This window comes from Pristiophorus japonicus, chromosome 3, assembly GCF_044704955.1.
Source record: "Pristiophorus japonicus isolate sPriJap1 chromosome 3, sPriJap1.hap1, whole genome shotgun sequence".
NCBI lineage: Eukaryota > Metazoa > Chordata > Chondrichthyes > Pristiophoridae > Pristiophorus > Pristiophorus japonicus.
In genome coordinates this window covers 258,987,983-259,005,261 of record NC_091979.1, presented here as the reverse complement: position 1 = coordinate 259,005,261, position 17,279 = coordinate 258,987,983, and the positions used below count along the sequence as shown (strand labels likewise).

Genomic DNA, 17,279 nt, shown 5'->3' with positions numbered 1-17,279 from the left:
AACACACGCTAACACTTCTTTTTCAATCATGCTGTAGGTTCTCTCAGCCTTAGACAGATCTCTGGATGCATAAGCAACTGGTTACAATTTCCCAGATTCATTAGCTTGTTGCAATACACACCCGACTCCATACGACGACGCATCACATGCTAGTACCAAACGCTTACATGGATCATACAACACAAGCAATTTGTTTGAGCATAACAATTTTCTAGCTTTACAAAGGCATTTTCTTGGCTTTTGCCCCATACCCATTCGTCTCCTTTATGCAGTAAGGCGTGCAGTGGTTCTAACAGTGTGCTGAGACCTGGTAAGAAGTTGCTAAAGTATTCAGGAGTCCTAGAAACGACTGCAGCTCCGTCACGTTCTGTGGCCTCAGTGTGTTCTCGATTGCCTCTGTCTTCGAAATGGTGGCCGTCCGCCGCGATTCTTCTCCCCAGGAACTCTACTTCAGGCACCAGGAAAATGCACTTCGAGCATTTTAACCTGAGCCCCACACAGTTGAGTCGACTAAGAACCTCCTCCAGGTTCTGCAGATGCTCGACTGTGTCCCAACCTATAACCAAGAAGTCATTCTGGAAGACCACCGCGTGCGGGACCGACTTCAGTAAGCTTTCCATGTTTCTCTGGAATATTGCCGCCGCTGATCGAATTCCAAACGGGCATCTGTTGTAAATAAAGAGACCTTTGTGCGTGTTGATGCAGGTGAGGTCCTTCGATGATTCCTCCAGCTGCTGTGTCACGTAGGCCGAGGTTAAGTCCATCTTCGTGAACATGTTTCCTCCCACCAGCGTCGCAAAAAGGTCGTCAGCCTTTGGTAGTGGGTATTGATCCTGCAGGGAGAAACGATTGATAGTTACTTTATAATCACCACAGATTCTGACAGCGCTGTCTCCCTTGAGGACTGGAACAATTGTACTGGCCCACTCATTGAATTCGATCGTCGAAATGATGCCCTCTCATTGCAGCCTGTCCAGCTCGATCTCCACCCTCTTTCTCATCGTGTACCATATTGTTCTCGCCTTGTGATGGATGGGTCACGCTCCCAGAATTAGGTGGATCTGCACTTTTGCTCCTTGGAACTTCCCGATGCCTGGTTCGAACAAGGAGGGGAACTTGTTTAAGACCTGGGCACACGAAGTGTCGTCAGTGGATGAGAGTGCTCGGACGTCGTCCCAGTTCCAGCGTATCTTTCCCTGCCAGCTCCTGCCGAGCAGCGTGGGATCATCACCCAGTACCACACAGAGTGGTAGCTTGTGCACCGCTCCATTGTAGGAGACCTTTACAGTAGTACTGCCAATTATGGGAATCAGTTCCTTTGTATAAGTTCTCAGTTTCGTGCGAATGGGAGTCAGGACTGGCCTTGAGGCCTTGCTGTACCACAATTTATCGAAAGTCTTTTTGCTCATAATGGACTGGCTCGTGCTCGTGTCCAGCTCCATTGACACCGGGAGTCCATTTAATTCAACCGTCAGCATTATCGGGGGATACTTTGTGGTAAATGTGTGCACCCCATATACCTCTGCCTCCTCGGTCTGAGGCTCTGGTTCGTCGTGATCGCCGTGGATCTGTCCTCCTTTGCAAAATGGTGGTTTGCAGGATTAGCAGGGTGTGCAGCTCGCACACTCGTTGGAGGTGTCCCATTGTTCCATAGCCCTTGCAAATGTACCCTTTGAAGTGGCATGAATGGAAACGATGATCACCTTCGCAGCGCCAACAAGATATTAATGGCCTTGCATTCATCACCCTTGATGGTGGACTCTGAGACATCTGCGGACGTGCAGCTGCAGGCATGTGGGGCCTGCCCTGTACGTTGCGATTTGAAAACAACATCACTTTGTTCACAGTACTTGTAGCAGCACTCGTGTGCTGAGAGATTTGCTTAGTATTGTCACTGGTGGCAATGAACGCCTGGGCTATCGCTATGACTTTACTCAAGGTTGGGGTCTATACAGTCAAAAGTTTGAGTAGTATCACTTCATGGCCAATGCCAAGTACAAAAAAGTCTCTGAGCATGTGCTCCAAATGTCCTTCAAATTTGCAACTTCCTGCAAGGCATTTCAGCTCGGCGACATAGCTCGCCACTTACTGGCCTTCCGGCCTTTTGTAGGTGTAGAACCGGTATCTCGCCATCAGAATGCTTTTCTTCGGGTTCAGATGCTCTTGGACCAGTGTGCACAACTCATCGTACGATTTTTCTGTGGGTTTCGCTGGAGCAAGCAGATTTTTCATGAGATCACGTGTTGGTGCCTCACAGACGGTGAGGAGAATTGCCCTTCGTTTGCCAGCGTTCTCTTCTCCTTCCAGCTCATTAGCCACGAAGTATTGGTCAAGTCGCTCCACAAAGGTTTCCCAATCATCTCACTCCAAAAATTTCTCCAGGATGCCCACTGTTCACTGCATCGTTGGGTTTGTCATCTGTATCTCGTCGCCAGCTGTTATGTATAAATAAAGAGTCTGACTGGATACTGTGAGCTCAAAGTAAAGTGTGACCGTAGTCTTTTATTGCAGATCTCAGAGTGCCTCTCCAGCCTGTGAGGCCTCCTCAAGTACAGGTGCTCCCAAGGGATTGTGGGATCCCTTGGGACTCCAGGGGATGAGCCCTCTGATGGCTACACAAGGTTTACATATATAACAGAAAACTTTTCAGTTTGTTTAAAATAAGCACTCAAGAATTAGGCTGTAAAACAATAAAATTATTTTAAAAAAACAGGCTGCTCCAAAAAAACCTTTGCAGCCCAGACTGTAAAAATAAAAAAATAAACTTTTGTAGACAATTTAAATATCTAAATTGTTTTTTTTTTTAAAGAAGCGTGCGCAGTCAATTAATCCTTATTATGCTTCGGGAGCTTCTTATCAACAAGAGCAGGCATTGACGATGAGATTCAACACCGCCTCCAGTGCGCCAGTGCAGCCTTCGGCCGCCTGAGGAAAAGAGTGTTTGACGACCAGATCCTCAAAACTGCCACCAAGCTCATGGTCTACAGTAATACCCATGCTTCTGTATGGCTCAGAGACATGGACCATGTACAGCAGACATCTCAAGTCGCTGGAGAGATACCACCAATGATGTCTCCGCAAGATCCTGCAAATCCCCTGGGAAGACAGACGCACCAACATTAGCGTCCTCAGCCAGGCCAACATCCCCAGCATTGAAGCACTGACCACACTTGATCAGCTCTGCTGGGCAGGCCACACTGTCCGCATGCCAGACACGAGACTCCCAAAGCAAGCGCTCTACTCGGAATTCCTTCACAGCAAATGAGCCAAAGGTGGGCAGAGGAAATGTTACAAGGACACCCTCAAAGCCTCCCTGATAAAGTGCAACAACCCCACTGACACACAAGAGTCCCTGGCCAAAGACCGCCCTAAGTGGAGGAAGTGCATCCGGGAGGGCGCTGAGCACCTCGAGCCTCATCACCTAGAGCGTGCAAAAATAAGCGCAGGCTGCGAAAAGAGCATGTGGCAATCCAGTCCCATCCACCCTTTCCCTCAACGACTATCTGCTCCACCTGTGACAGAGTCTGTGGTTCTCGTATTGGACTGTTCAGCCACCTAAGAACTCATTTTAAGAGTGGTAGCAAGTCCTCCTCGATTTCGAGGGACTGCCTAGGACGATGATGTGGATTTAAAATAAAACTCAGCAGGCAGTCTGTCAGAAGAAAACTCAGCCTCTGCCAGGCATTGGTTTTAAAAATAAAAGCAGTTAGTCTGTCATTAAAAAAGATCAATGGCCAGATCTGTCCCCTCTCCCCTCCACACACACATATTTTTAGACACAACATAAAATACAAGACTTGAAAAGAGGTTAAAAAGTAAGTGACTTATATTGCAACAAAGAGGGAAGACTTCTGTGGCTGTCTCATTTTTGTGGAGAATGCCATAAATCTATTAAAAATATATGTGAAAAAACTTTAAACTTTGAAAATGCTTATCTGAATTTAATTATGTTTCAGTCAAATCATCCATGTCCCAATGGCTATCTCTCTATTTAACTTTATGTTATTCTAATCACTTCTTTTTATGCTATTATGTTAACAAAAACTGGTCTCCCTACACATACGCACACACCCACATGAAGATCATCTAAATGAGCCTCATTAACAGCAAACGCAGTAAAAAAAAAATCCTAATTTGGTTTTGTTAAAATAGCTCCTATTGTATTAATTGCCTCAGTGCAAACAGCTGGTTCAAACATTCAGTGGAGCACTTCTGCCAAATAATAATTCGCTTATTTTTCTGGAATAATGATTTGGATACTAGAAATGCCACTTAATTTTTAACATTTTATCAGAGTTGTTCCACTGAAAGCTTAGTGAAGAATGAGCTTAGTGATGAATGAGCTTAGTGATGAATAGAAGGAAAGTTTTAAGATTCTTTTGGTTCATCAGTAACAATATAGATTATATTTTATGCTAAAGCATGAGATCGTGCAGTATTTTTACTAGGTTGCAGGCTTTCCGAAAATGCAGGGGCTCACTGATGTCACACCTGTAACCATCAGAAACCCCAATAGGAATTGTATACATGAATGGCTTAACTAGTCCACCAATAGTGCAAGTTCTCTCTCAATTGTTGGGGAAATAGACCAAACAGTCACTTTCAGAATGAACATAGGAACATGAATAGGCCATTCAGCTGCTCAAGCCTATTCCAAATGACTAGAGCATGAAAGTACAGTAAACTCTCATTTACCCGGATACAAATGTAACGAAAAACCCGCCGTAATGGAATTTTAAATATTGCGAGATTCGGCAGCTAAACAAAAATGAGAGGATCATTGACTACATAACAAATACAAGCAACAGTGAACATTATTACTTGTTTTAAGCTGTGCAAACTATACATTGTACTTACCTTCTTACTGAATCATGATTAGCCACCCAGCACTCTATGGGGCGGATCTTCCAGTCTTTCATATTCCATTTTCTGTCCTGGAGGGGCGGCAATGACGGCGGTGAGGTCTCCTGGGTGGGTAGTCAGCCTCCAGCGCCCCGCAGGGGTCTCCGGGGCTGGTTTTGCAGCGGCGCTGAACAGTACCACCTGGAACAGCTACGTGTGCAATGCCCCTGGTTGCCACACCGGCCCGCTTTTTGAGTCCCGTCCGACCCGTACACCCTGCAGTGACCGCCAGTAAATATGGGCAGTCCAACCTATACCGATTGCAGAGAGGTAAGTAATGCTGTCCTAAGGGTAAACGTGATTGTTTTTCCCTTTAATTTTTTTTTGCGATTTATGTAAACTCGCCCTATCGGAAAATTCGTTTACCCGGAGTTGCCAAATCCCCAAACAAGCCGGGTAAACAAGAGTTTACTGTAGTTTGAGGAGCCATAGCAAATTGGCTGCAAAATAGGCAACAGTTAACGTGCTGCAAAGGAAGCTTTTTGTTGTTGGCCACCAAGTTGCAGTTGCGGGTTTAATTTGGGTGTCAGATGTGAGAGATAGGAATAATGTTTTACAGATTGCACTGTATATTACAGGTAATCCTTTCCTTTGACTGTAGAAAACTCCAGTTTGGCATTCTCCATCAGTCCAAAGAACATTTTTCTCAATTGTTTCCATGACCTAAGAATGTGAGATACACACAAACACAATTGCCCAGCTCCTGCCATGCTTGCTGCGCATTGGCTCAGGTATAAGGGTTCTTCTCAGCACCAAAAATGTCTACCTTCCTCTGCTGCAGGTTTTCCAATGTTTATCTTGACTTTCTTTGGTAAAGGAGGCAGTTCCTCTCAGCTACTCTGGAAATTGTTCTCACCACAACAACCAGGTTCTATTCAAAATTAAACAGTGCCACTGTCGGTGCAGCAGCCCTTTAAGAGCTGGTGCACCCTCATTTCCCACCACCTGTTGCTGTAATACTCCCTGTACATTTGAGAAATATGAAGAACGTTAAAATTATTTAAATAAATTGCAGGGATCGGGAGACCATTTTTCTTGTGTGGAACTACAAGAGAGCACAACGATCATTGCCACCTTTTCCCTGTGATCAGTAAATTGGCCCAAGAATGTCAGTTCATATAAGCTAGAAATGACTGTTATTGATGTTAGGGGGTCAAACGTGTTTTGGTATAACTTTTCTCTGTCCATTATTTTAACAGAGGTATTAACTTATTTAAATAAATGGGTATGCCGCCATTAAAATATGCGCTAAGCGGTCATTAGATAAATCCAGCAACAGGAATTTTTAGCCTTAGGTGGCAGACAGATACCACAGTTTATGGGATGAGGCTTAAAATCTGTTTACCGATCAACTGTTCTGTATGGAATATTTATGAAAGTCTGTGTAAATCCTGAGACTTTTGTAAACAATGGTGGTTTCTGTTATCAATCCGACCATTCGGATAGTTTTCTTTGCAGCTCCGACTTTAAATGGAATGTGTGCACATCATGATTGAGAACATAACATGGTATGGTTTAATTTTTTGGATTGCTTTAATTTTAAATGTTTGTTCATAATTTAAATATCAGATGATATCCTAAATAGAAAAATGTGAACAGTTGCCACTTGCTAGCTATCATTCAAGTCATGCCAGTCCTATCTCCATACCTGTGGAACTTTTTAGCAGGCGACATGTTGTAAGTGACCATGTTGAATATTTATCTCGTCCAGTATCTAATTGATGAGTGAAAGCCATTTTTAGCAGCACTCACAGATACACTAATCCAGATTGTCTTATTATTTACACTGATACTCCAGTGCAGTACCAAGGGAGAGCTGTGTTGTCAGAAATGTCTTCCTGTGGATGAGACATCAAATGGAACCCCATCTGCTTGTTCCAGTGGTTCGGGTGCATATTTAAAATTCAATGATATTACTTGAATAAATGCAGGGACTTCTCCTGGTCCCCAGCCCATTTTTTTCTTTTAACCAACTACCAAAAATAGATTAACTTGCAGTTTGTGGGATCTTGCTGTTTGAAAATGGTTACCACTGTAATGGTCACTGCACTTCAAAGCAATTGATTGTATGCTTCTGAGAGATGTGATAAAATGCTTTGTAAATATAAGCTTTCTTTATTTTCACCAAAATGTTAGGGTTTCACAATCACCTCTTAGCACAATTTGTATTAGTTTGTTGAATGATTATATAGTTTCTCCTTTGATGTTTAATACAAACACTAACCTTGTGTCTAATTGTTATGCTTCCACCTTTAGGGACGATAATTTGGCTTAGCAACAACAGGTGGTCTCTCATGATGCATTGTGTTAACAATAAAACTGTTGTTATCAGCGTTACTGTGTAAAAGGTCATGATAAATACTACTGCTGCTTCTGCAACGTGATTTTGAAATTCATGAGGTAAAGGCAGTAACCTAATTGGTTGATAAGACTGTTTTAATCCCTTATACATGGTTCAGTGATTCTGGCGTGCAATTTGCTTATTTGCTCTGAGACTCAGGCTGCATAATTTTCTGTTAGGATCATGTAATATCTAGTGCAGTGAATTGCCTTTATAAGGCAGTACTTGGAAGCTACATACAAAAGCATATTATAAAGTAAAGATGGGATGTGGGAAACTGATAATGGGATTGATTTATATAGGATCTTTGTTGAAGAGAGAATTTCACCGTTAGACTCCTAAAAACTCTTGTAAAATGTCTGTCTTCTTCAGCTGAATGGTTCTGTAAGTTTAAACGAATTACATTTATACAGCACCTTTAATGCAAAGAAATGTTGTATCCAGAGTAGATAGTAAGGGCTGTACGTTGCCGGCGCTCAGAGGGCGGGTTTGGTGGCGGGTCCACTGTCAGAATCTAAAAGAGTGACAGTGGGGCAGCATCCCTCTCTGAACCCGCCTCTGTGTAAGTTTCCCAAGTGCCGGGTCTGCCTGCGCTTTACAAACCCGGCACTAAGTGGCGGATGAGCCAATTGAAATAGTTAGGACAGTATTTAAAGGTAGTTGAACAGCATTTTACCACCTACTAACCATTTTTCCAACTTTTTCACAAGGTACACGTCGCTCGGGGATCATGTCGGGTAAGTAGGTCGGGCTTTGAACAACTCTCCATTGCTTTGAATAGGTGACAGCTGCAAAAGTGGTAAAAAAGCTACCATTCACTTTCCAATGTAAGAAGCTAGAGCTGTCAGGATTGGAATACACTTTCAGCTTCAGGAAGGTTGGAAGTGTTTGGATTAAACTCTCTCTCCAGTGTCACCTCCTTGGAGCACTCTCTCTCACCATTAACAGATTGCTTCTGTCATCCAAACTTCAGCTGCCATCTATTCCATCAGCATTGGTGGAATCTCACCTTGGTCTTCAGAATCCCACCACGATCAGCCCCAACACCAACATCACCAGGCACACCAGAACCAACCTTCCCTGCAATCACCAAATGCTACACAGGACACAGGGCATCAGCACATGATCACATTGCTGCCCTGGAGACCAAGGATGGCCCCACCATGGCCACATTGATGCTGTACACCTTGGCTGCCACATGAGGCACCAAATTGGCACCATCCCACTCCAACACCATAAAGCATCCTTAAAATGCCCAAGCCATTCCTTTCACACTCATCACCATTGCAGAGGGGTCACCATTCACTACAACTCACTAAGCCACTTGCAAAGGAGCACACAGATCTGTCCAAGAACGCAAAGTGTTGAAAATAAAGATTTTAATGTTTGACAACACATTAACAGAAACTTTACATGAACATTGGATGAAAGACCCAAGTGCCTACCCTTCTGTGTTGTTAGTTGATATGATTGGACAAGGATAAGGGTAAGTGTGAGAGGTGGCTAGTGAGTTGGGGAAGGGATAATGTAGATAGAGAGGGATGGGGGGGCGGTGCAAGGTAAGTTGGTGCAAGGATGTACAGGAGTAGGGTAGGGAAGGCAGAGTGATGGGGATGTGATGAGTGGCACAGCAGAATGAGGTTGAGTGTGACTTTGCTGAAACGTTTTGTGATCGACTGAGATCATTGAAAGGTTTGCGGCACTGCAGCCAGGTCCTCCTGATGACATCCCTGGTTGTGCCCTCCTATGCAATGTGCAACAAATCTCTGTTGGTGGCCTGGGAAAGTCCCTTCCATCTATCGGAAGGGAAGAGCACCTCCCTGCATGCTGTGACTCCCTCCATAAGTATATGGAGGGAGTCATGGAAGAGCCTGGGTGCAGCTGTGCAACTTTGTACAGTGCTTGTTGGTGTTTGCAACAGCTCAATACCATCGAATATCTGCACAGTTTACACATCGCATTCATTTCCAATGATCCAAAAAAAAATAGGGTTACGAAATTCCTACCTTAAACAGTATAATATTAAATTTCAGGGCGGGTGACATAACATGTATACTCAATTTCCCAACATTCCAGAGTGCATTACGGACAGTGCTCTTCATTCCCATATATAATGGTTGTCCACAGTTGCTGGGCAATGAACGATATGGACAAAACTATGGGAGATGAATTTCAATGTGAGGAAGTGTGAGATCATCCACTTTCGATATGAGAAAGACTAATCTGAATATTTTCTTAATGATGAGATACTAGGAACTGTGGAGGAGCAAAAAGATTTAGGTATCCATGTACACAAATCATTAAAAGCTAGTGTACAGGTACAAAAAGTAATCAAAAAGGCTAATGGAATGTTGGCCTTTATCTCAAAGGATTTGTAATTCAAAAGTGAGGAAGTGATGCTTCTGTTGTACAGAGCCTTGGTCAGACCTCATCTGGAGGATTGTGTTTAGTTTTGGGCATCGAACCTCAGGAAAATATATACTGGTCTTGGAACAACACCTCCGAGAATACCACTGAAGTATCAGTCTTTATGTGCTCAAGTCTTTGGAATGTTGTTTCACGGTGAGGGTTCTACCACTGAGCCAAGGATAACCAGTGTAAATACATTTGATTAGTTATTTTAACATGTACAATATATGTTCTTTCTTTTGAATTGATTGATTGATAGGTAAATTAAAAGAATCATTGTTAGCCTTTTGGATAATTTAAAATGCACAGTCCCAGTTCACAAGGTTGGAGCATACTCGTGGGGAGCGTAGTACAACAATTGAAAGGAAAGGAAAGCTGATCATTAGGTCAACTTTCCTGTCTGCCACAGTGGTAGCAGGTCCTCTGTGGGACCGGACTTTTGTTTGCATCTTGTTTTATTCCCCGTACTCTGATCCATTACCAGGAATTAAGGGCATTTAATTACTTCGGGCAGCCTCCATTTATGGTGTCACTAGGGTGCCCACCTCAGATACTGGGAGGGAAATCGTTGCAGTACCTTGTCACTGTGTAAGTGGCTCTGCAGTTCCAGAAGTGCAGTTAAAAAAAAATATAAGCATCTGGTTTACTATTATACCAGTTTCTAATGGCTTATGGGTGACAAGACAGACTCCCTTGCTGCCATGAATATGGGCCCCCTCCAAGAGTTCCAAGAGCAATAACTGAGAAAAGTTACAATGAGGCAATAGCTTGAACAAAGTTATTATTGAGAGAACTTAAAGGGTGCTTTCGTTGCATTAATAGATAATGCAATGAAAGGAGGAGCTTTGCAATATGCTCCAGATTATGTATCCCACATAGTTGTACCTTGCAGTGCCCTGCACAATATTGTCTTCCAAAAAGGCTTGGACATGGACGTTCCTGGGGATGTGGCCTTAGCTGTATGGAAGCAGAAGAACATGCAGTGCAGCATCAGGTGGACCATTACTTCACAACTGCTGCATTGGACATCAGAATTCATCTTATTAAGTTTTCTCATCTGTTTTAGTTTCCTTTTATCCTGCTTAACCCTGCTTCTGTGTAAATCAAAAATCCTTCAATCCAGTACCCAACCTGGAACATCACATCACATCAGACATGCAAGTCTACATAATATAAATTAATAACTCATCATCATAGGCAGTCGCTCGGAATCGAGAAAGACATGCTTCCACTCCTGAAGTGAGTTCTTTGGTGGCTGAACAGTCCAATATGAGAGTCACAGACTCTCTCACAGGTGGGACAGATAGATGTTGAGGGAAGGGGTGGGTGGGACTGGTTTGCCGCACGCTCTTTCCGCTGCCTGCACTTGATTTCTACATGCTCAGCGCCCTCTCGGATGCACTTCCTCCACTTAGGGCGGCCTTGGGCTAGGGACTGCCAGGTATCAGTGGGGATGTCGCATTTTATCAGGGAGGCTATGAGGGTGTCCTTGTAGCGATTCCACTGCCCACCTTTGGCTCGTTGCCATGAAGGAGCTCCGAGTAGAGCACTTGCTTTGGGAGTCTCGTGTCTGGCATGCAAACAATGTGGCCTGCCCAGCGGAGCTGATCGAGTGTGGTCAGTGCTTCAATGCTGGGGATGTTAGCCTGGATGAGGGCGCTGATGTTGGTGCGCCTGTCCTCCCAGGGGATTTGTAGGATCTTGCGGAGACATTGTTGGTGATATTTCTTCAGCAACTTGAGGTGTCTGCTGTACATGGTCCATGTCTCTGAGCCATGCAGGAGGGCAGTTTTACTACAGCCCTGTAGACCATAAGCTTGGTGATAGTTTTGAGGGCCTGGTTTTCAAACAGTCTTTTCCTCAGGCGACCGAAGGCTGCACAGGCGAACTGGAGGCAGTGTTGGATCTCATTGTCGATGACTGCTTTTGTTGATAGGAGGCTCCCGAGATATGGGAAGTGGTCCACGGTGTCCAGGGCCGCGCCGTGGACCTTGATGACTGGAGGGCAGTGCTGTGCGGCGAGGACAGGCTGGTGGAGGACCTTTGTCTTACGGATGTTTAGCGTAAGGCCCATACTTTCGTATGCCTCAGTAAATATGTCGACTATGTCCTGGAGTTCAGCTTCTGTATGTGCGCAGACGCAGGCATCGTCCGCGTACTGTAGCTCGACGACAGAGGTTGGGGTGGTCTTGGACCTGGCCTGGAGATGGCGCATGTTGAACAGGTTCCCACTGGTTCTGTAGTTTAGTGCCACTCCAGCGAGGAGCTTGTTGACTGTGAGGTGGAGCATGAAAGATTGAGAAGAGGGTTGGGGCGATGACGCAGCCCTGTTTGACCCCAGTCCGGACGTGGATTGGGTCTGTGATGGATCCGTTGGTAAGGATCATGGGCTGCATGTCGTCGTGGAGCAGGCGGAGGATGGTGACGAACTTTTGGGGGCATTCGAAATGGAGGAGGACGCTTCATAGACCCTCGCGGTTGACAGTGTCAAAGGCCTTTGTAAGGTCGAAGAAGGCCATGTATAAGGGCTGGCGCTGTTCCCTGCATTTTTCCTGTTGCTGTCGCACTGCAAAAATCATGTACGTTGTGCCCCGGAGGGGACGGAATCCGCACTGTGACTCTGGGAGGAGCTCCTCAGCCATGGGAAGAAGATGGTTGAGGAGGACTCTAGCGATGAATAACTGAGCACAACATAAGTGTACCCTTTCCTATATGACTCATCATCATCATCATAGGCAGTCCCTCGGAATCGAGGAAGACTTGCTTCCAGTCTTAACGTGAGTTATTAGGCGGCTGTACAATCCAATATGAGAACCACAGTCTCTGTCACAAGTGGGGCAGATAGTCATTGAGGGAAAGGGTGGATGGGACTGGTTTGCCGCACGCTCTTTCCGCTGCCTGCGCTTGATTTCTGCACGCTTTCGACGACAAGACTCGAGGTGCTCAGCGCCCTCCCGATGCGCATCCTCCACTTATGGCGGTCTTTGGCCAGGGTCTCCCAGCTGTCAGTGGGGATGTTGCACTTTATCAGGGAGGCTTTGAGGGTGTCCTTGTAATGTTTCCACTGCCCACCTTTGGCTCGTTTGCCTTGAAGGAGTTCCGAGTAGAGCGCTTGCTTTGGGAGTCTCGTGACTGGAATACGAACTATGTGGCCTGCCCAGCAGAGCTGATCAAGTGTGGTCAGTGCTTTGATGCTGGGGATGTTGCCCTGGTCAAGGATGCGAATGTTGGTGTGTCTATCCTCCCAGGGGATTTGTAGGATCTTGCGGAGACATCATTGGTGGTATTTCTCCAGCGACTTGAGGTGTCTATTGTACATGTTCCATGTTTCTGAGCCATACAGGAGGACGGGTATTACTACAGCCCTGTAGACCAAGAGCTTGATGGCAGTTTTGAGGGCCTGGTATTCAAACATTCTTTTCCTCAGGCGGCCGAAGGCCGAAGCTGCACTGGAGGCGGTTTTGGATCTCGTCGTCAATGCCTGCTCTTGTTGGTAGGAGGCTCCCGAGATATGGGAAGTGGTCCACGTCTATCTGACTATAAACTTGCTGAATAACTTAGCATGAAATAAGGGCACATTCTCTTCTAATACAAGCAACTCAAAATTGAGCATAAGAAATACTATTCTTTCCTCACAACATGCATTACCTAGATATCTAAACATGACCTTCTGTCTCCTATCTTAGAACTTCTCTTAGGTGAAACTGGAAGGGCAGTATCACTAGAGATGGTTGACTGCTTTTGTGGTCCAAAAGACTCATGAGACTGAAGTGGGCATACTTTCATGGCAGCTTGGACCTAGGAGGGAACCCTCTTGGGGTTTGTGGGGTCAGTGGGAGGGCACCCGATTTGTATGGGACAGGCAGCGCAAGTGTCACTGTGCATACTTCTTTGGCATGTCTTGTCTGAAGCCTGGAAAATCTGTGGCCCAAAATTCAGTACCGTTGGAAAGCTGGTGCTCCTTTTTATGGCCATTAGCGGCAAAACCTTTTCGTGGCTGGGCCACCCCATATTCAGCTCCAAAAATGAACCATTCCAAAGTGAAGTTTTCAGTGGTGTGGCTGTCTTAATTTGAGCGTTATCACCACTGAGAAATTCAGCATGCAGGTAAGGGTTTCTAATGAGCCAGCTGCCAGGCTTTGCAGCAAGGCCCTGGGGGCGGCGGGGGGGGGGGGGGGGGGGGGGGGGGGTGGGGGGCGGAAGGAGTTTGGAAGGATGGCTGGTGTAAGAGGTGCAAGGAGAGCCAACAGGTTGGAGCTGGAGACACTGATGGATGATGCGGAGGACAGAAGAATACTGTTTCCTGATGTGGGGAGACCTGGCAGACAGGCAGTACATAATGCATGGAGGGAGATTACAGGGGAGGTGTCAGGCACCTTCATATATGTGAGGATGCATCCACCCAAGAGGTGCTGGCCGGTCTGCACCTGGTCCTTCCAGGGTGGCGATGGGTCGACACCTCCTAGCTCTGGGGCGACAGGGATCCTCCTCCTCCTGAGCCTCCTCCTCCTGCACCTCCTCCTCCTCCTGCATCTCCTCCTGCACCTCCTCCTCCTCAGGTGATATTGCTGGCTCGACCTCCAGCGGCTGTCCCCTCATGATGGCCAGGTTGTACAGCATGCAGCAGACCACAACGATTATGGAGACCCATTGAGGAGAGTACTACAGAGTGCCACCAGAGCGGTCCAGGCACCGGAATCTCTGCTTAAACATGCCTATGCACTGCTCGATGATGCACTTGGTGGCACAATGAGCATCATTGTATGCACTTGGTGGCACAATGAGCATCATTGTATGCATGCTCTGGCGTTGTCCTGGGGTTCCGCAGAGCGGTGGGCAGCGAAGTGGATAGGGGATATCTCTTGTCCCCAAGCAGCCAACCGCAATCCTGATTCGGGCTGATGAAGACGGCGGGCACACTGGTCTGGCGCAGAATGAACGAACCATGGTTCTGCCCTCCTTTGCCTGCTGCCTGTCTGCACGGTGCTGACGGCGATGCCATCTCCTGCGTGCCACCCTGCTTCTGACCAGGTGTACCAGGTGCTGCCCCTCCAACACTCCTCCCATCCTCAGGGTGAACACTGCCAAGCAGGTCTCTGCAGCCCACAGGACTCTACTAAAGAGTCAGACCTGAAAGTTGTACAAAAGTATGTGCAAACTTCTGAGCTGCACTCAGCAGGTTGAATGGATCCAAAACAATTAATAAAACTATTAAAAGATAAATACAGTGGCTACTGTAATCTTAAATAAAATCACTAATAATTAATAAAACTATTAAAAGATAAATACAGTGGATGCTGTAATCTTAAATAAAAATACTAAAATTAATAAAACTATTAAGATAAATACAGTGGATACTGTAATCTTAAATAAAATCACTAAAAATTAATAAAACTATGAAAAGATAAATACAGTGGATACTGTAATCTTAAACAAAATCACTAATAAAACTATTAAAAGATAAATACAATGGATGCTGTAATCTTAAATAAAAATACTAAAATTAATAAAACGATGCAGAGCTCTCCACTGGAAAGTTATCTTTACAGCGACTTCACCACGTTGTTTCCGGCGGAAGTGCACACCGCTCAAATCCTCCCCGAGCTGAATATGGCTCGGGGTGGGAAAATCATCCCTCCGATTTTATCGGTCACCCGCCCAAACTCCACGGCAGCCGTCCCTCTGGGGACAGTGAATGTCGGCCCCCTGGTGTCTGCCAGCCAGTGGGGAGGGGTTGTTTATCAGGCCCCTCCCCCACATCCCAGCCATCAGTGTCAGCTGTGGCTCAGTAAGCAGCACACTCGCCTCGGAGTTAGAAGGTTGTGGGTTCAAGTCCCACTCCAGAGACTTGATCACAAAATTCTAGGCTGACACTCCTATGCTGCACTGTTGGAGGTGCTGGCTTTTGGATAAGACATTGAACCGCGGCCCTGTCTGCTCTCTCAAGTGGATCCCATAGCACAATTTTGAAGAAGAGCAGGGGAGTTATCCCCGGTGTCCTGGCCAATATTTATTCCTCAATCAACATAACAAAAACAGATTATCTGGTCATTGTCACATTGTTGTTTGTGGGAGCTTGCTGTACACAAATTGGCTGCCACATTTCCTACATTACAACAGTGACTACACTTTAAAAGTATTTAATTGGCTGTAAAGCGTTTTGGGACCTCCGGTGGACTTGAAAGTCACTCTATAAATGCAAATCTTTCTTTGTGTGAGGGTGTTCAGGCCAGTTGGAGGACTACATGCCTCACCTCGTTCAGCTTATCAGTTGTCAGTGCTACACCAGGTTCTAAATAAGCCTGGAAAGTGGAAACTCCAGCCCCCTGATGCTATTTGCCTTGTGAGAGACAGGTGGAGGCTTTGCCTGAAGCTATGCCAGAAAATTCCAGAAATGGCAGAGTCCCTTCTATTTTCCAATAGGTTCGGCCAGTCTCTTGTCGGAGCTACCGTAGGACACTGATGGAATGTCACTGGATTTTCAGTTTTACGGTGGATCTGTACCTGTGTTGCTTAATGTTTAAAGTTCAGGTTCTTTTATGTTATGTGAATCCTGGTCAACATTTGGGCTTTGATTGCTGTGTTTTAGAGCTCTCCTTCCCAAACTAGAAATACATCCATCCTATAGGGTTCTGAATATTACAGTAATGAATAAGAAATAGTGCAATGTTTAAGGTACATATCTAGAATCTCACACAGCATTCTATATGCACCAGTCATGGCATAAGCAATATACTGGTAGCACAAAATGCCAGGAACTATCAGTTTCTTGTTGAGCGGGTCTGACAAATATGACGAGGAGCCATGCTGCCGGCTCCCTAGCTTCCACTGTCACTTCCATTTCTAGTCATTGCTAACTTCAATGGTTCAAGATTTTTATCTTTTTGTTCTCTCGAATTACAAGTTGCAGTCCCCAGATCTCTGAACTAAAGTGTCTCCTGAAGAATTAAAATGAAAGATCAATTTTAATGTAATGACGAGGACAATTTCTTAATTAAAAAATGCAAGCTATAATGTAACCTTATCAGATCTATTGTAACTGTCAGCATGAATCTAGACACCAGGCACTCTGCTGCATTGATTGCAGCAGTGTAAATGTAAAAGGGGAAGAAATTGGTATGCATTGCACCTGTTTATCGGGTGTATAACAGGCACAAAGCATACCAATTTAGCAGTGGGAAGGGCTGTTCCAAAATTACAACTGTGGTGGTCCCACTGCTAAATTTTTGGGGGCCCTTTTATTAGGTGCCTCGAGCGGAAACCTCAAGCAGACTTTAGGCCCTGCTAATATGTAAATTATTGGCAATTAGCACAACATTGAACAGCTGAGAGTCTTCCGCACATGGAGGGTTTAAACTTTATAATAATGTTCTGAAAGATATGAAAGGTAAGAAAACCTAAAATTAACTAATTTGAGAGTTTGGAAAATGCTATTCACAGAGATCATTAATTAGAAAGTGTAAGAAAAAATGATTAAAGGATAGAAAATGAATGAAATCAAATAAAAGGAACAGGCATAATGAAGAGCAATATGTTAAAATGTGTTTTATTCAAAAACTTTAGGGACACAGGATCCTGTGTTGTTCCAACAGATAATCAACTTTAAAAAGTGGAAATTTGTTTCAAC

General features: G+C 45.1%; 1 protein-coding gene across 1 annotated transcript in view; it reads right to left on the bottom strand.

Moving 5' to 3' along the window:
- gfra1b (gdnf family receptor alpha 1b) overlaps positions 1 to 4,972 on the bottom strand; it is a 367,204-nt gene extending 362,232 nt beyond the window's left edge. Inside the window, exon 1 of the mRNA XM_070874977.1 lies at positions 4,858 to 4,972. The gene's annotated coding sequence lies outside the window, so the exon portion shown is untranslated. The remainder of the gene's footprint in view (positions 1 to 4,857) is intronic.
- Positions 4,973 to 17,279: the final 12,307 nt, after the last annotated feature.